The sequence below is a fragment of the Drosophila suzukii genome, chromosome 3 (assembly GCF_043229965.1).
Source record: "Drosophila suzukii chromosome 3, CBGP_Dsuzu_IsoJpt1.0, whole genome shotgun sequence".
In the NCBI taxonomy this organism is placed as follows: domain Eukaryota; kingdom Metazoa; phylum Arthropoda; class Insecta; order Diptera; family Drosophilidae; genus Drosophila; species Drosophila suzukii.
The window spans coordinates 10,874,238-10,894,294 of record NC_092082.1 but is presented as its reverse complement, the minus strand read 5'-3'; the positions used below and the strand labels follow the sequence as shown (position 1 = coordinate 10,894,294).

The 20,057-nt window shown below is 39.3% G+C and overlaps 1 protein-coding gene across 5 annotated transcripts in view; it reads left to right on the top strand.

Moving 5' to 3' along the window:
- The first annotated feature begins 4,257 nt into the window (after positions 1-4,257).
- Positions 4,258-20,057, top strand: part of rhea (Talin_middle and talin-RS domain-containing protein rhea) — a 30,335-nt gene continuing 14,535 nt past the window's right edge. For 4 of the 5 annotated variants that reach the window (XR_005014255.3, XM_065864147.2, XM_036815956.3 and 1 more), the window contains exons 1-2: positions 4,258-4,362; positions 15,773-15,998. The gene's annotated coding sequence lies outside the window, so the exon portion shown is untranslated. Of the gene's footprint in view, positions 4,363-6,052; positions 6,220-15,772; positions 15,999-20,057 lie in introns of those variants that run through there. The other variant, XM_036815957.3, reaches the window with a different exon arrangement.

Genomic DNA, 20,057 nt, shown 5'->3' with positions numbered 1-20,057 from the left:
GGGCAGATCCCTCAGCCAGGATAAGAAATCGTCTTCCAAATAGTGACATGTCAGCGGTCCAAAAAAATGGTTCTTTGAGGGAAAATTAAGTGAAGACAATTAAGTTGAATTGCATTCGTAAATGTTTCTCAGTACGACAGTATTTTGGTTAGAAGACGAAATAGTTTAAGATAAGAATAAATATACGAAGTTTTCATAGTATATAAAGAGGAATATTTTATTGCAGTTTGATAAAGAACTGGGTAGAATTGAGTCTGTGGAAATTTTTTGTTAGTACCTCATTGTCTTTAAGAAACGAATCTTAGGGCACACTTTTTAAATCAAAATATTTGACTTGTATTTAAATATTTGTTTTAAATAATAATTTTATTTGAGTTTGAGGAATCATTGGATAGTAAATTAAAGGCTTTTTGATAAGTCATAAACTATTTTCTATTTTTCCCCTTAAGGCCCGATTTAGTTAAAAAAGTCATGGCAGTCTTAACATGTTTTAATAAATTCATTTATAATATATTTTTAAGCTGTATCCTTTTTTCTGAGTGGATCAATAATCAAGAATTTGTCATAAGGCCGTCTCTTAAAAAACTTTGTCTGATCTTAGAGTAACCAAAAAAGGTGCGTTCACTTCCAATTTTCTTTTTTTCTTGATAGGAACAAAACTGTGAAATATTATTTAAACAAGATTTCCAGATACGAAAGAAATGCAATACAAATTTCAATTAAATGCAGTCAATAAAAGTTTTAATGCCCTAGCACACCAATAAATGCCTTAAGCGAATCGAACTTTTAACAAGTTCATTGCACCACCTCCTCCACTTGACACCCTTGACTCCAAAACAGAATTCCAAATCCCGGACGCCTCGAACTCAAGCTCTAAACCTCAACATGTCCATTAGGCCATGTCGGTGCATGGCTTCGCCTGGATAAATAGACTGTTGAGTCATTAAACAATTTACGCAGCCATAAATTTACGCAATTTACTTAGTGCGCAAACACACATCCCGCAGGATGCCGAATGTCCTGGACAGGGCAATAAAAAATACCCCTGTTCGGGGCTGGGATCGAGAAACATTAACACATCTGGCCAGATACAAAGTGCCGGGCCGTCCGCCTGAGCGATTAACTTTTTGCATCCTTCACGCTCCGCTGGGCGAGTTAACCCGACGTCATCTCCATCATCTTCACCATCCTCATCTCCTGGAGCAAGGACATCATCGCCCACGCGCCGCTTGTTTGCATTTTTATTGCCCCACGCTGGGGATGCAGGATGTAGATTTTCAGGATTGCCGCCGCTGCTGGCACAAATTTTAATGAAATCGTCATCAATTAAAATTTGCTTTCTTCCATGTCCATGCCTCCGGAGGACAGTGACAATGACAATGACACGGCACAACAGCCACTCCCACTTTTGTCATCACTTGGAGAAATATGTAGTTCTGTACTGGACTTATATTTTAAAAACATTTTAAAATATAGTCGATAAATTGATTAAAGATTATACTGATCAAAGAAGTATAAACAGAAGTACCAAATTCAAAATCGGGGTCACCAATCAATAGATTGATCTAGGTACAAGTAGACCTTTAATCTATAAGAACTCAAAAATATATTAGTGAATTTGTCTCAAAATAATGCAGATGAAATAAGTTCAAAATAAAAAGAATAAATTAAAATTTGGGGTTACCAATCATATCATATTTGAACATATTAAAGGCATACGAGGCTTACTAACTTAAAATGGTACAGAGCTTTATCAAAACATATACCAATTTTTTGAATCTTTAGTGAGTGTAAAAAAACTAAAAAGGAAATAATACCATTATGTTTAAATTTTTCTCCGTGCACTCTATTGAGTTATCCTCATCTTTTTACGACCGAGACGTCCATCCGGGCACTTCCTTGGGCTTAGTCCCGGATTGGTTATGAGATTCTCCGGCGCATAACTCGCCGTACTCAAACTCAAACTCGTGCCTGGGATCGGGCTCAGCTATAAAAATAATTTGTGGCCAAAAACTCCCCTACCATCCCAATCCGATCTCACGTCAATCCAAGGGGTTTTTGAGCGTGCCTTGGGAGGAACAAACGGCTGCCGGCAATTTGTAGTCGTTAGCTTGTTTTTCCAGCCTCGCCCTAATGGGTTTTCATAAATTTTTATTGTCTTCAATATAAGTTTTATTCTCGCCTTTTATTTGTAGTTGCCCGCATGCAAATGTCGTTCGAGTGCTTCGAATTTGTGGGGAATTTGTCGGGCAATATTAAAACGAGTTTGCGACTTTCCGGGGGTAATCATAAAAAGGAGTAGGACAGCTCATGTAATTATTGAAAAGTGAATCGAATTGCAGGGAGTATAGCTTGAAGAGTTTATTAGTACTAGGTTTTGTCTATAAAATAAATTAATTTCTCTTCTCCAATTATGTGTTTATTTTTTCACTTGTTAATTGTCACCAAAAACTCTCGAGCATAAACTTGTTATTCTAATAAATTTTCTCTTTCTCCCTTTTAACATGTTTTACTGCATTCTGGGCTCAAGTTGATCTATAGTTGCACATAAAATATGATATTTAGTAATTATATTTTACCCATTTTTATTGGTCTCCAAAGAGCTGAAAGCATCCGCAACTAGAGACCAGAAATGCATTCGGAACACTACAAACTCAATTAGATGGTCATAAATCTCCACGAGAGCCAAAAACCCTCTAAATTTTGGTTGATAAAATGCCGAAATTATCGCAGCCCAAGAACATGATATATGGGCACTTGGCCGGCTTAACCCATTAGCCAACCGGAAGATCGCTCAATTAGCGTTGCTCCTCGCTGGTCAGTCCCAAGTGGGTCACTCGAGGAAAGGATTTGCGAATCGGGTTTTTATTTCCCCTTCTCGGCCAGCTTGTAGTCGTGTGGCCCCTTTGTTGTCCCAACAAAGTGACATAAATCTTGGCGAGCGCTGGCAGAGATTCAACCGGAACTAAAGCAATGACGCAGCAGGAGCGCCAGGACACATGTCGATGCATTTGGCCAGCAGTCATAACAGGCGTGTGTTTCTGTGTGTGAGAGTGTGCCAGTTCCGAGATTTATCGATTCGAGGGGTGAGTCTATATCTATGTCCTTACATCCTGCCTATCTGTTTGGCGGCCTTTAGATCGCGGGACATCAATGCCGGATGCCCAGAACGACAGGCGTTCGATTGAAATTAATTGAATTTGCGCCCAGGCCTCGAACTTGACTTTATTTCAAGAAAGTTCCTAAAACAGGAAAGGGTGGGCATTGTACACAGGGGGAAATAATAATATATTTTATACTTTCTGTCTTATAATTCTCTTGTTAACTAGTTTTATAAAATGTGATAGTCGTGGATTTCTCTATAAATAATGAAATATCTAAATATATTTAAAATTTTTTATTTGAACGTTTGTTTTCATATAAATATCTCTAAAAATTAGATCATATTTTACATAAAATATGGCATTTCCTGGTTTTATCTAAAAAAAATCTGTACATAAGTTGGCACAAAGTGGGTTTTAAAATAAAGTTACATTTTAACTGCATTATATATGTTAAGAAATCAAACTGTATCCAAATTTTCTGCTGTGTAGCAAAAGAAGGACCGTGGACGCTAGTTTCCTGTTTATGCTCGAAATGTTTTGCAGCATAAATTACGCTCACATATATGTATGATATCCTTGACAAGTCGAGAAAGGAGGGAAAAAACAGGAACATTAAATTTATTTTTATTTCGCTGGCATAGGGAAAGCAACCCCAGTGAAAGGGCCCCCAAAGTCGCGCGCTATATGCGGTCCGCTGACTTTGCCAAAGTCATGAATTTGCTCGCTCATTTTTATGATTTTGGCTAGTTTTTGTTTTTCGGTCCTTAGATTGCCTTAGATTTACTCGGGGGTTGTAAGTTGTACACTTGGGCGCCCTTCAATCGGCCAAAATCAAAACGGAAACGATGATCGTCTCGGAGAAAATTCAGGAAAGCCAGACAAATTTATCAAGTTTGTGTGGGGGTGCACTTTCGTAAGGCCCTTAACCCTCATTAATCATGTGAAGTTGTTGTTTTTTTAAGATTTAGCTACAAATTGCTGGATCTTTAATCCTTGTTTTAGTAAAACAGAATTAGTTGGCGGTTTTTTAAATTTGGCGCCCTTACTCCCACACTAAGGGTGACCCTGCGTTTAACAGCCAGCCACCTAACATTTCTGTTAACATTTACAGCGATACTAACAAATCGATAGAAGAATAAGTATCGGAAAACGGGGGAAATCGATTGTTTCCCATCACTAGTATTGGTTGAATTCGTGTTGTGTTAGTTTTATTTACTCGATTTTAGCACTCTTCTAGCCCTTTTCGCCGTGTGTTTCTGTAAGTCAACCAATGTTTAAAGCCCCTACAGTGAAAGTCAGCCAAGGGAGATTTTACCGGGGCGGGAAAAGCGGGAAAACAGAGCAAATGCAGACTCAGCTGCGGCCTGGCCAACAAAAGTTATCGGCTCGGTTCGGTCGCGTATTTTGTTGTTGCCGCCTAGTGGGTGCTCCTCCGGGGTGGAGTCGTCATCATCCCCAAATAACGTAACCCCCTCCGGGTTTTGCTCGTATCCGTACCCCATCCCATCCCCACACATTTGTTGTGTTGGTCACGCGAGTTGGCCAAGTTCTCGTTGCTGTTGTTGTTGGATTCCTCCTAACAAAAAAGGGAACGCCCGCATTTGTATGTTTGTATGTCTCGCCTACGTTTTATGCTAATTAAAGTGCAACTTTTTTTTTAGCCAAAGCTGCGAATATAATTCAATTAACGAGGGTCCAACTGCGACTGCCTCGAATTATCAGCGCAGCAGTTGGTTTGGTTTGACGGCTTTATCTGAACAGCTGGAGTGGAGTAAATGGTGTATGGGGTATATGGGGTACATTCCATCCGCGATAAGATAACCCCGACTGAAGAGTCGGAATCGCGGGATTCGCCAATTGCCTTCAATTTTCAACTTAATTGTGAAGTTGGTTCTGCAACCCCCGAAGAACCGACTCGTGCTGGCATCCCGCTGGCACTGGTAAAAAGATTTCTCTCTTCTAGGGATCAGACCCGCAATTGCGTCAATAATTGGACCTAATTGAAGTCAACAGGCCATTATTTCGCTCCTTTTTTTCTACTTAGTTTTGGGTGAAGGGGTAGATGAGATGTATCCCAATGCCCTAACTTTTTTTCATAAAGTTAAGTCATTAAAGGGTCGCTAGATTTTCTTATTTCGATTGTATAATTCGTTAGTCCTGGCAAAGTCCGTATATTTTCGCAATTATTTCAACCTTTCTTTCATAATATTCTAAACCCAAAAACAAGTAAAGAAAACAGTATTCAAATCATATTTTAAGGATGTTAAAATTAAGCAATTTAGGGATTCTAGCGATCAGGATTTTAATGTTGTCATGTTCTTTCCATTTTATTTTATATTTACTTATATTATAAGATTCAACCAAAGAATCATTTACGAAGTTTACAAAACAACTGGTTTGTCACAAAAATGAACAATTGATAAAACAAAAACAAAGCATCATCGTCAAACAATTTATCATAACAGAAATAGAAAGCCTTATATAACATTATTGTTTTCAACAACCATGTCCCTCAATTTGTATCAGCCCTTTATAGTTAAAAGCAGTAATGCCTATTTCGTAGAATTCCCCAAGTGACTAAGCTCACTTCCACTTCCACTTTGTCGCTTCCTCTCTGGTTTGTGAGAAGAAAGAAAGAGCCATAAGTTGTTGGGCCCACCGATTAGTCACCACTGGCACGGGTCCATCACCTTGTGGCGCGGTTCCCTGGCCACCTATACGCCTCCTCCACCTCCTCCTCCTGCCCTCCCTTTTGCTGGCACCTTTTGTTTTGTTTACATTTGCAGACGGTGATCACTGATCGGGAGAACCAGAAGATTCAGAGCGGAGAGCCTAGCAGGTGGCTCTCTGCGCGGCTCTCCCATCTGTTGCTCATGTTGCTCCCAATATCATACCATGGAACCCAGCGAACCACTCGCTTCTAGACCCGCTCATTCGAGTTTCGTCCGCCGTCGGTGCCAATTCGTTCGATTGTGCCGCGCCCGATATCGTTATACAAATATTATACATATATATAAGCGACTCGTACCTATATATATATATATCGCATATCGCACATATCGTTCAAGTTCAAATATCAAAAGAGTTTCCAGCTTAATTGTGGAAAATAAAGAAGGTATACGAGAGTGCGCGAGTATAAGTGCGTGACATATGGTGTTATTTTTACCCATTCAGAGGGGAATATGTGCCAGAAAAAAGCAGATCCATTGTGTAACTCGATTCAAACGTAAATTGCACGTTACGCCTGCGCGGTACGCGCCAAAACCCTCGGAAAACCCTTTTCCACATTTCGGATTTTGAGCATTTTATGAAAACAAGCTAGGAATTACCTCATCGCTCTGTCGGCGCCTGCGTCGACGTCTGTTTTTTTGATGTCTGCCCCTGACTTTACGCTAGTCCACTCGAAAAAAATCAGATTATTTTAGATCATGATGATATTACTTAGAACTAGGCAATGAATTGTATGTGTATTCCATTTTTTAAAGGATCGTGGAATGACGAATGTTCAAGAAATAATTTCATTTGCAATCCTATGTCTACTTATAACTTCCAGTGCATGAGCTAGTTGGCTTAGTATGGTTCTATATTTACTGATTTTAAAGAATATGTCGAATATATCCACGATCTGTATAGAATACCAAATATTGCTAGTTATTATAAACATTTTAGTTGACGATTCAATAATTTTGTACTGTTCATAATCTGTAGTAAATTCTTCCAAAGAAAGACAGTAGTTATTTTCTCCGTGTACGCTAAACAGACATAGCAAAATATTTCATTCTATATTTCTCGTTTGCCTAGCAGCTGGCTGGCCTCCCACTCCCCTCCCCCACAAATGCGATTTATCTTCAAGATACACATACGCTTAGAATTGTTTTGTATCTGTAAGTGGATTTATTGTTTTTGCGCTCTTTCCGTCCTCTTCTTTATATATTTAAATATCTCGCGTTTTTCGGTGTTTTGTCATAATTTCTCTCTCTTTTGTGCTGTTTTCCTCACATTTTTCTTGTCCGATTGTTTGGCAAATTTCGCCGTCACTCCATTTTGTGGGCGTATATTGTATTATTTATCCATTATCTCGAAATGTCAATGCGCTCGTTTAAAGCCGTTGTTATTTCCATCCACTCTCTTTCGAGCTTTTTTTTCGACCTTATTAGTGGGCTTCGTTTTTGGAATGCCCGCCACATAAACACGCTTCGGAAACATAAAGAAATCGAGATCGGAGCTCATTTTCACTCCATGCCACTGTGTGGGCAGTGCATCGGCATCGGCATCGGCATCGGCTCCACATCCAACAAATATTTCGGACGTGGACGTGAGACGCTTTGCATCCGCCAAGATATAAGTACACTTAACAAACAAGAAGCCTAAAGCTGACAATCAATCGTTAACTTCATCTTAATATAAACAGTTTATTTAGAAATTTCTTTGTTTTTGTTGTAAGGGAGTACCATATTCCTTTACCAATATTTCTTTATTATCAAATGTAATTCAGATACTAGATTTTCTTTGAACTGTGTGTTCTTGGAGATAAAAGTATTTTGGAATTCGGTTTTCCACTCACTCATATCATAATAAATACATCAACATTTTCTTTATCAATAGATACAATCTTTGGTGTATGCTGAACTTCTCAAACAAGAATCAATAAGGGAGTGTTCTACATATCTTATCTCTGATTCGATTTTCTCCAATTTCATCAACCCAAAATATACCTACGTTTTCATAGCATTGTTGATGGCAGTGTTAAAAAATGTATTCCAAAAAGATGAAAAGAAATTTAAAGAACTTCGAACTATCATTAAACTTAAAGATAATCATGTACATATCTACAACAATTTCCTAGGACCCAGATCTAGTATAATCTTATGAATTTGTTATGGTAATTATCCATGTAAAAGTACCAGGAATTCGTTGAGTGATCTGCGGGTCTTTAAAGTGTTACAGTCTGGGTCTGCGTGTACATTCGGTTTCGATAGAGCGGCCATTCATTGAGCAAACTGATTTGTAACTCGGTCACTGGTGGAACGCTGGTGGGCAGCAGCCTGTGTTGACGTTGCCCATTTTGGGGCACGTTTCGATTGCCCCAGCAGCGGCAGACAAGTGACTGCATTTTCCACTTGTATCTGCTTGGATTTTTTTTTTATGGTTTTGCATACTTTTTGTTCGCTGTTTTATTAATTGAGCTGTATTCATTAATTCGCTTTGCTCTGGGCGAGACGAGTGGCCGAGTGCAAAGGTCTTCCCATGAGCGCCCGTAATACAACTTTCAAAAGAGAGATTGATGTCTTGGGGATGTTTTTGCATCACGGATTTCTTTATATTTTCGGGATTAATTGAAGTTTGGCTTTTGACAAGCTTGAAATGAGCAGTTTTTGATTGCTTTATAATCTGAAATGTCACTGAAAGGGTCTTAAAAAACTACGTATACAAAATGCAATCCAACTGCTGGGGAAAGTTAATAACCAAGTGCTAATTAGAAAATATTCAATATGCATTCACCTTTGATTTTTTTCGATTTTCCAGTCATTTGTTCGCTGCATGTTTCAAGCTCAATTAAACCAAATTAAGCCACCCGACCAATTCGTTTCGATATCAAAATTCAACGCCACGAACAACTGGCGGCGGCCAAAAGAACAAAAACAAATCGACCAGCGTAATAACAATTAAAAAATAAAAATAACAACTGGTGTGTGCGCTCTATTTTCTTAACGCCTCAGCATTTTTAATGGTTTTGTATTGCACTTCAGATACATGAATGCATACATGCTGAATATGTGTACATAGGCTATATATAGATACACTGAGAAAACAAACCATTTGTTGATCTTTAAGAGGGTGTCTTAGGAAGACCCTTTACTTGGAGTCAAATATGTTTTAACTTGATTCCTATTTTCAAATCAAGAACAGAAATGTATATTTTGCTTCAGAAGTAAGACTTATGCTATCTTATACTTTAGTGTAACATGTTCACCATCTCTAAAAGAAAACACGATCCTAAAATTTCCTCTCTGTACAACAGATACAACTACTTGGGGCCCATGTGAGTTTATGTGGGTTTAATGCTGCCGCACACATGTTTCGCTTTTGCACCGGACCCGAATCAAACAACCGAAATGCTAAATAAACAAAATGGGCCGCAACTCAGAACTCGTAGAAGATTCCATATATTGAGTTCGATTGGGCGCTCCGTATTGTGGAATAGTTTATTGTTTTGGAATGTTTCTTAATTACGCGGAACTCAAGTGGCGGAGGTGGAATAAAAGACCATCTGAATCGGAATTCGGAACATTTCCTTCTCGTTTCGATTCGATTGGATTCAACTCGATTTGCATTCCCTTTTCGCACGCACACTCATCGTTGAGTCATTAAAAATCAGTGGGGAGTGAGTGAGGGAGAGGAGGACCCCTTGTTTACTATTAATGCTGATAAAGAATATGCATTCGCCTCTAAAAATAAACTGGAAGTATTCATTCGCATTTGTTGTCTGCCTTCGGCGGCTTGACGTTTATTGTCACCATGTTTGTATGCAAACAAACGCATTCGAAGATTTATGCAAAAATTAATTTTCCCTATCGCGACTACCGAACTCGTCGAGAAGACGTATGTATCATTTTATTTGTTTCGTTTATCGTCGGTGGAAGTGGGTTTGGGTTTGGGTTTGGGTTGGGCCCCTCCGATCGGGTTGTCATCTCCTATATCGCAGTGGGTGTCGTAAATCCCTGGCCGATTACGTCAGTAATTCATTGGCGCTTTTCTGCTTTCGGACTTGTTGGCTTGAGGGCCGAGTGAGCACGCATTTGGGCACTTCATCAATCTGTCAGTCCATCAGCGAAACGATTCGATGCGGTCAGTCGATAAGGCAGCTTTGGCATTCCCATTGCAACGGGTTGCGGTTTGTCACACCCCCGAATTCCCGACGAGCGGGGTTAAAATGAAAAAAAAAGCTGGAAATGTTGAGGATTTCGATTTTATAGCTTCATATAGCGTCAAACAAAACGCTACAAACTGCTTTCAAATCTTTCTAACTCCAGCAATTATATGAATTAATGCGTAGCTACACAGAAAAGAAAAAATTTTCATTAATGATTGATGGTTTTTTAGTTTATTACGATAACTAATCAATGGTTATGAGTAGATATCAGGTTTTTTAAGTATATTTAATTCCAAAGATTTTAGTATTCTATTCAGTTATAAGTGTGTATAGGCGAACAGGCCATTAAGATATTTTTTTTGATTTCTTCTTTGTATAATATACTCTTAAACAGATATTTATGATTCGTGACTCAATTTCGTGTGATCTATAACTCCTTCGGACCTTGGGAATTAGAGAAGTTCGTCTGTACTTAACCCCCCATTTTATGCATTCCTTTCCCGATTTGATTATCTCTCCGCCGACTGCCTCCCCTTTTCCGGAGATTGTCGTGTCCATCGGCAGTTATCGCTAGGCTTGGCCTTGTCTCGCAATTTATTTCCATCTGGCTGGAGGATTGGGTGCCTCTTTTAATCAATGGAACTGCTTTGTGTGTCGCCAGTGTCAGTGAGTGAGTGTGAAAATAAAAATTCATTTCTTATTCGACTTATGGATGCATTGGCATTCGAGGGCTGCCTCCTCAAAGTCAACCCAGCTGCAGATCCCCCTCGCAGGGATGCCCCTGACTATTTGTTATATCGCTATGTATATAAATACACTCATATAAATTTGTGTATATGTTGTGTGGCACTGTCGCTTTTGGCACTCACTTGTGCGAAAATCCATTGGAGCCCGACTGGCGGGAGCCTAATTTTTTGCCGTCTCCGATTGACGATGTCGGATGTGGATGGGGGGGCAAGGAGGAGGAGGAGGTGATGGTGGCCACCAGAGAGGGTGACTCAAAGGAGGGGCTCCTTCTTAAGTGGGCAGGCCAGTGGCATGGGAATGGAACTTGGCATCCAATCATAAAATTGCTTGGCAATGTCTTTCGTATGTTGATGGTGTAGTATACGCCGAGCAAAAGGAAGGAAGGAAGCTAAGGCAATTCATGTTGGCAGGAAATGTGAAATTTCTTGGGGGGAATATACACTGAGGTCCATAAATGTGCTGACAGGCATTTATAAGAAATCTTTTAAATTGAATCTAAAGTTACAATTATAAAAATGAATATCCTCATAACCATTTTAGATGGAGATTAAAGATAAAGGGGTTCGTCAACAGTATAAAATCAAGAGAATTCCTTATGAAGTAATATTCGATTTGTCATGGAAGTGTTTCAGTTTCTTCTAAAACACATTGGTATACAAACATGTATATGCACCTTACTCCATTTGATAAAGGACTGTATAAGCTCTTTATTCATGGATAGGCTTGGGTATCATAAATCCAGCTAATTACAAGCACGCTCCTTCATAAAGGATTGTAATTAGAGCATTGATCCTTATCACTCGGTTGACATAATTTGGCCACATTATGATGTGCCACCACCTTGATGATAATTGAAAATTACAGGGCCATCGAGACCTTTCAGTCAACCCGATCCCATCACAACCACCCACTTGCTGCAGCCTTCCCCTTTTGACGTCACTTTTGTCGTCGTCGATTCATTCGATTTGATTTGTTTGTTTGCCTTTCCCACCCACCCATCCATCCATCCATCTAGGGATCTCCAGCCATCCTTCGATGGTTTGTTGTTCGTTTGTTTATTTGTGTATTTTGTTACTTTTAATGCATCTTTTATCTGGATTTTGCCATCATCATTGGCTGCCCATTGTTGTTGCTGGCAATGCTGATAGCGATACACAAATTTGAGCCCCATTGTTGGCCACATTGCTCATTGCGGAGTTGCCCCGGCGACGATGTCTTGTTTACTCAAATTACCACCGCAGTCGGGGTTATCAGAGGTGCATATAAAGTCTCTGTATGTCAAATCTGGCAAATTGACCCCTGTTGTGAGTTTGGAAGTGCTGGGTGCGGACCCTGCTTTTTATCCAGCTACTCTGTTTGGGGGGAAATCTCTGAAATGTATTTAAGCTCAAGGAGAATATTATTTCAAGCAAAAAGTGTTTATTGGCGATCATTTAAGTTAAGTTGAACGACCCAATCAGAGAAAAGGAAACGTATGAACGTGACTGTTGTTTACAAGTACTGGAAATGTAAACGAAAACAAGTTGAATGGTCAAAATCGCCAAATAAACTTTATTACTCCTACGTATGTGGGCATTGTGTATCATGTCAGCCAGTTTCATTGCATATTTTTAACAAACAAATGATCGTTTCTGGAAATTAGTTTTATGTGAATCTTTTTTCTATAAAGATTTAATGTCATCTCTCCTAACATTTTAACAAAATGAAAAGGAATTGGTTAAAAACCTTGATTACCAATTGAAAATCATACTATTATTTTAAAGGTATCCATTCATTGAGATCAATACTTAATTGTCTCATGAACTTATGAATGAAATTTTAAATAACACACTTTTCAAAACAATGTTGTGTGAAAACTATGTTTGAAATGAGTGGCTCTAGACCGTAGTAATTGCACTCATTATCCCATTTTCAGTACCTTGTCACTGGATCGTGACACATTTGGTTTTAACGACCTTTTTTCACTGACCGCTCGTCAATTTCCGCTGACATGAAAAGTGAAATAAAACTTTTTCATGAGTCGTTTGATGCTGCTGTTACATTACTCAAGCGCAACTAATAATCAAGCGAGTCGCCGGTGGGGGATCGCTCTGGCCATCTGTTGGACCTCCAAACTAGCCCGTTGTAGTACACAAAAATTGAAATTTCTATAAATTCATCTATGACTCAGGGAATGAGCAAAAAAAATAAGCAAATGAATGAGCCAAGAGCAGCATCATCATCATCATCAGCGTCGTCGCCATCATCGCCGCCAGCCAAGTACAGTGAAAGCTCTGCAGGGGGACAATTTCGATGGATTAAAGATCTGTATAATAGCGAATCGCTCAGGGAAGAATCGACTGTGTGATATGAAGATTCGTTTGCCGGCTTCTTGGGACCCCAGAGCCTCTCCGCTTAGATGACAGTGTTCCATTTCCAGTGTTGCATGAATATCGTGCCACAATTTTGGTCAGGGGGCAAGTATGATCCGTGTGGATTGCCTTTCCTCACACTTTCAGTTTCCACACCATTAATTGATTTTATTTTATTTTTTTTATGGGCGCATCGAATGGAAAATCCAAGAGATTTGTCTACTCTCCAAATAATTTTTTGTTTACCTTGAAAGTTCTCGTTTATGTTGGGTATTTATAGCGCTCCAAATATATATAGAATGGATGTAGGACTGGGCACATTTAGTATGGCGTATGAGGTCTGAATGTTGTTTTGGTTTAATTAAAATCTGTTTCGCTTTTATCGTTGAGGGAACTTTTTTCAACACATTTCACGTAGAATTTTCTTTGGCAGTTTATTTAAATTCCCCTTTCTCTTTTTTTACTGTGAGTTGTGATGTGATTTATAGCATTGGAAGCTGATTTAAGCACTTGCATGTGTAGTCATCACCGCCCGCATGTATGATGTATTATATTATTTGTCTTTATGTGTGTACAGTGATTTTTTTGGCCTGCGGTGAAAGGCAGTTAATTTAGAAGCCTAATCCCATAAAAAATATATAGTCATTCATTAGTAGGTTTTAAAAGCGAAAGATATATGTAAAGAAAACGTGAGAATATAAATATGTGCGTTGGAATATGTCTTTGATTTTTATAATATAAAATTTAAATACAAATTAATTTTAGAACCAGATTAGTATTTTATGAAGAGATATAGTTCTTGGGAACAAGTACTTTAAGAAGAGCATGAACATCCCCCTGTTTTTATCTCGGATCTCCGCATATTTCCTTGTTCTTGGGTCAATAAACCTATTCAACAGTTCCCCTTAATCTGGCATGTCCATGTGCTGTCTGTCTTGGCCATAAACCACTCGGAACCCTTTCAGCAGCTCGGAGGTTCGGCATTGTAGAACGTGCCTGAGCACCTAGCCCGACATCTGGCTGCATGGCAGAATCGTGCCAAGGTCTCAGATTGTGTTCGCTATAACTACGTGACGCTATCGTTTTGTAATTTTGATTGCTCCGCGAAGAGCGATACATATGTGTACGTAGACCGATGTATAAACCCAATCAGCCGTCGACCTACTAAACAGAAACTATAGAAACTTGTCCAACGCCCACAATAGCATTTTCGCTTTCATTGAGTGGCAGGGAGGGGAGTAGCTCGCTGGGGGCCAGGAGATCAGTGGGAGCCACCCACGCCCCAAGTTGTTGTCTTGCCAATAATACGAGGGCTGACCTGCACCTGTAATATAGTTCGCTGGGGGGACATAATCCAATTGTCTGAGGCCTGTAGTTCCCCATGACACCTTTATAAAAGTGGTCCCCAAAACGACTCACTTAAAATATTTTGTCAACTTATTGAGTCTCTTCGTTGACTCATTGGAAGCTGTTATACACATACGAGAAATTATTTGGTTTAGCTAAATGGGCCCAACCCATCGAATTGTCAATTTAACAAATAATACACTAATTTCACAACAACAAAATACACATCACTATTCTGACTAGTTGTTAACCTTTTTTATAGTTCTGTAACTATTCGTGTTGGTGAATTTTACCCATAACATATTTTTGTGAGTATTCAAAAGTACTGACATTTCAATTTAAGTGCCATGTCCCAGAAACCAGCTCTATCAGACGTTCCAAAGAATTTCAATTACTTACAGTTTTGAATCATATATTAATGATCCATTGTTTTTTAAGGCTATCTTCCTTTTCAAACATGACTACATATGCTCAGATCGCTTTGAAAACGCTCTGGCACTAATAAATAATTATTATTTCAAGCTAAAGTTATCTTGTGTTATTCATACCCTGCAATTCATCAGTACAAAAAAGTTCTTATTTTGAACTTGATATTGGTGTAAACTTTCGCCGAATCATTAAATTCCAAGACCAAAAGTTTGAATGCTATCGGCATAACTTGGGTTTTTCACATTCTGATTGTCACAAAATACCAACTGAATCATTTGTTTATATACACAATTGGTTTTTTGGTTAACATTGGGTTAATGGCCAGAAATGGGAGACCACAGCAGCCGCATTCTTGGCCAGCTGCGGATAGCAACTCTCTACCCGATCCTTCCGACTCCAGCCACGATCATACCGCGCACTGCCACATTGATGCACTCTTTTGGGCTTTTGGGTGTTGATTGATATTTTTTGTTGCTATAAACAAAAGTCGCTGGCGATGTGCGAACGCTAATGGAAAAGTCTGGTGCAGCATTCTTGGAATGGTATTCTATGAGCGCCCGTATCGGTGGCTGCTGCTCTTGCTCCGGCTGCCTTGGTGGCATTAACCGCAATGTCGACATCCATCCATATATGTGCAGCCATATCGGCTTCTTCTCCAGCCTGCCCCAGCCCCACCTAACAGACTCATCCACATCCACATCCACATCCACCCATCGGCGCCGAGGTCGAGCTGTGCTAATATGGAAAATGAAAACAGGAAAAATACTTTGTGCGTATCTGCAGTTTAGGAGTGGATTGCTTTGGGCTTTGTTGAACTTGCCACAGTGGCAACTTGATAGATAGATGGATGGATAGAGATTCTCCAGACGCCACGTTTGCAAATGCAGTTTTAACCGTTTGCTCTGCTCTTCTATTTGCAGATCTTCTAAACAAATCAAACAAACGACAACCGCAACGAGCAACGAAGAAACAAACAACATAACAACAACGAACACACTTAACACTGCCAACACTAACACACAGACACACGGGCGCACACACAGCAAACAACTTTCGTTAAACACAATTCTTCACTATCTGCTTAACAACTGAAACTAAATCGAAGAAACCATTAGCCTGGAGATAAGCGGCTAACAACGAATTGAGGTAAGTGAAGGTGTCAAACAGTATTTGCATAATCAAATAATTAGTTTTAAGATTAGGAAGGTGGCAGTGCTCGTTAGATACTTTCTATTTTGTCAACTTTTTCAATTGTTCATTTAGTTCTTTCACTTGTGTTTAATATTATGAGTTGTTCATAATTAAGTTATGATATGTCATATGAGGGGTCTTTAGATTAAGATTAACTTAAGAAGAAAGTTTGAGTAGTGATCCCTAAAGTAGTTTTCTCTATTCAAGTCAAGGTTTCTCCGCCGGTGTTCTGCCAACACACACAGTATACATCGACCTGTTTCGCTGATCACAACATTCATTAAAATTGAAGTTCCAATATTTCTGCTTTGAAACAGAGATCCACCTGTTTGAAATATAAAAGGGTAGACAATCAGAAGATAAGCAAAATTGACTTTGGTTTTCATTGATCATCTCTTACCAACCTATTTTCAAAATGCATGATGCATTCGATTTCAGTTTATTATGTTTTGAAGATATAATCCTGCATTTCTTCTCCTTGAAAAAGCACAATTAATCAAGTAGATCCAACAACATCTACCTATAAAAAAGAAAAATGCCTCCTTGAACTTTATTACTCTGTTTTATGCCGCGTCGGACTCGTCTCTGTATCTGGTCAAATTCTATTTCTCACTTGACAAACAGAAATAAAAACTGTGCAAATTACATAAAAAGGCTCCACATTGGCGCAGCCCGATGGCATTTTGTTATCCTTTCCGTTGGGCAGGAGGAGGATGAGGAGGAGGAGGAGGCCAAGCAATCAGTGGGAAAACATGGCTACCAAGGAGTAAACGTGTCCCAAGACAAGTGAAAACTGTGCAGATTCCTTGGCGGCCACCACAGGACTCCTACGCAGCCACACGCGTTTCAGGACACCCTCACCAGGATCCACATACACTCGTTTATATGGCCAGACAAAATGGTGGCTTTGGCGCCAAAATGTCGCGCCAGTTGAGCTTATTTTTTTTTGTTCTTCCTTTGCTTTTATGTCGACAGCGATTGCACAGATAAGTGGTAGTGGTGGGTGGAGATACCAACCCCCCTCATTTGTATCTTAAAGATTGTTGCATACTGTTCTTAGTGAAATTTACCTAACTCATTCGGTTATAATTAATCAAAATAAATCAGATTAATTAAAAATAAGTTGAAAAACAGGGATCTCCAGCTGCCCGATTTCCCGGTATTCTTTAACCATTATTCATGTTGTTTCCCCGACAAAAAAAAACAACACACTCAGTCAAGTTTAATTTATACAATTTTAGCCATGTAAATGGGCAATGGCAAAAACAATTCAGCTTGTACATAAGGCGAAAGCGAAGTTCAGCCATTGGTGGTCCATGGCCACCCATTGGGTGCTCCCAGTTGGTGGTGGATTTTCCGCAAGAAGCCAAGAAGCGTAGCGAAAAAAGCCAAAATGTTACTGTGCTACCCAAACCCTCCCTTTTTGGATAGGCAATTTTTACGATCTCGCATAGCAGCAGAAGCCGCAGCAGCAGCCACCTACTCTCACATCCTTTTCGCGCAGCCTGGCTAGAAGGCAACCCATGGCACATGCCATCTCATCCCGAGCATCCCAACATCCCAACATCCCAACAACCCAACATCCTGGCCATCCTGTCCGCGGAGCATGCGCTGATCTCGACGCCGTCGAGTCGCGGATTCACACAACGGTTACGACTAGTGGAATGAATGATGCTGACATCAGAAGCTCACGATGTCTTGCCGGCATAGCACATCATTCTAGGCCTAGCCGCTGATCGGGCAGGACTTGCCAGTTCAGAAATAAAGTCAGTTAGTCACACATAAGTCGCGTTCTGAAACCGTTTTGTGCCTGAGTTCTTGTTGAGTTTTTGAAACAGATTCGTTAAGTTTGGCGGTCAAGTGCCTTTTGTACCGTTTCGGTTCCTGTTTTTCGTCATAGTTCGTGCCTTATCCCTAAGAAGTATTCTTAACTTTTCACACACAAAACACACACACACTTACACACTGCGTTGTCGTCGTCGAGTGCCTTGGACACATACTTTACTTTAAATAGACCTTAAGTCGATGCGATTTAATCGCTGCTCAAAACTCTGCCACTAATTTGCCTTAGAACAGAAAATATAATAAAAACAAAAAACACAAAAAAAAAATACAAAAAATTACTATAAAAATTTGTTACCAAGCTTTACACGTTTTTAACAATATATATACAAAAGTCACAAGTTTATATATACTTTACAACATTTACAAAAGAAAAAGAAAAGCTTTTACACTAGAGAACTCGAAAATTTTAAACGTTATTTGTTAAAACCCACGAGTTAAAAATCGAGAGCATTGAGAATTCCCACGTTATTATGATGTAAACGCGTTTTTTGAGATTTTCCAAATTGTTAGCGGTTTTTGCCATCGTTTTGTGTTGAGTATTTGTAAATTCAGTTTCGGTTCCGTACAATTTTTGTACAAAAACGGTACGCTCCGTTGCCAACACCACAAACGTGCCTCAGCTCGTCGAGCAGTTGCCCCGCAGGATCCGCAGGACTCGCAGGAGTCGCAGGACTCACCTGACCCAGCGCTGCCGTCGCAGTCAACGATTTTTAAAATCCCCTTTCAACACCCCGTAATGCCTTTCGATGACAACGTCAACCCATGGATCGCCAAAGATCTTGTTGAACACCAAAAACACACCCAACACACAAAGAAACACACACTACGCCCGAGCGTGCCTTTATAAGCATTAAGCCCTAAACCGTAACCGTAAGCTTTGTGCCTTAACGTTTTTCGATCGCCAACTCACGAAAAAGTATAAACCTCTTCGAAAAACACATCGTTGTAAACAAGATCTCAACATGAGTCTTACAAAGTGTTTGAAAAGTAAGTAAAACTTGGAAAAAGTTTTTGCAACACAATGTATTATATAGGTTTCTTATAAAAGATTATAAATAGGCTTTAACAAAAGTTTTAAACGAAATCCTTCATTTATAGTTTTCTTAATGCATTTTGTTTCCCTGTATTTTGAAATCCACAAGTTTCCTTCCTAGACACATCCACACTCAATTAATTAGATGTGCTCATAGGAAAACGTTGGCGGCAGTAAATTACATCCATTAGCAGCTCAGTGTGACTTCTGTATAGAAAGTGGTTGCCAATTAGTGAGAGGCTTCAACTCTGCCTCCTTGCATGGGTTCCATTTGCATTCGGATGGTATCAGTTGGTGGCCAGCTGTGGAGAAGGAACTACCAAAGTGGGTGTGGATGAAGGAGGAGGGCGGAATATAGCTTTTGCCAAGCGCCCACTGTGAAAATTCGTGGTGACCGCAAGCCAAATTCGTTTTTTCTCAGTTTGCACTAAAATTAACGAACAGTTCCTTGATTATTATGTTTTATTACCTATTTGTAATTTTGCAACTGCTGGGTGTTATGAATGAATAGTGCCAGGAATATCGATAAGTCATAACAAGGCTGCTGTGGGGAATTCAATACCGTTCAAATATTCCATGTATTTTCTTGTTTGCCCTTTTGTTGGGAGCAATCTATCTATTCATTGTCCTTTATCCATTATCTTGTGGCTTTGACAGCTTTTTCTTTTCTTACTCGCTTTGGGGATGTGTTATAAGGATTTGTTCCATCCTCTTGTTTGGCATGTACGAGCATATAAAGTTAATTGAATTAATGGGCCGTATCCCATTACAATATTCACTTGAAGTAGGGTTGATAGAGGGTCTCTAGTAACTTGTTTTAGCGTGTATTTGGAATGAATATAGCTACGTTGATTTTATAAACTTGAACTAAACTAATTCTATGACCCGTGATGAATACTTTAAAGTAATAAAATTTAGGGATTGATTTTATTTATGAGTATTCCATTTAAGGAAATAACTCATATTCTATTCATAAAAGCAATCTAAAATATTAATAAAAAATCTGTATTTTTAAAGTAACAATATTTAGTAATTTTTTTTTCTTCCACCCTTATAAACAATAACAATACTTCTTGTAATCCCTCATTTAAAAACGCAAAAGTTAAGTCCTGAACCTGTTTTCTGAGGCGCAGTGA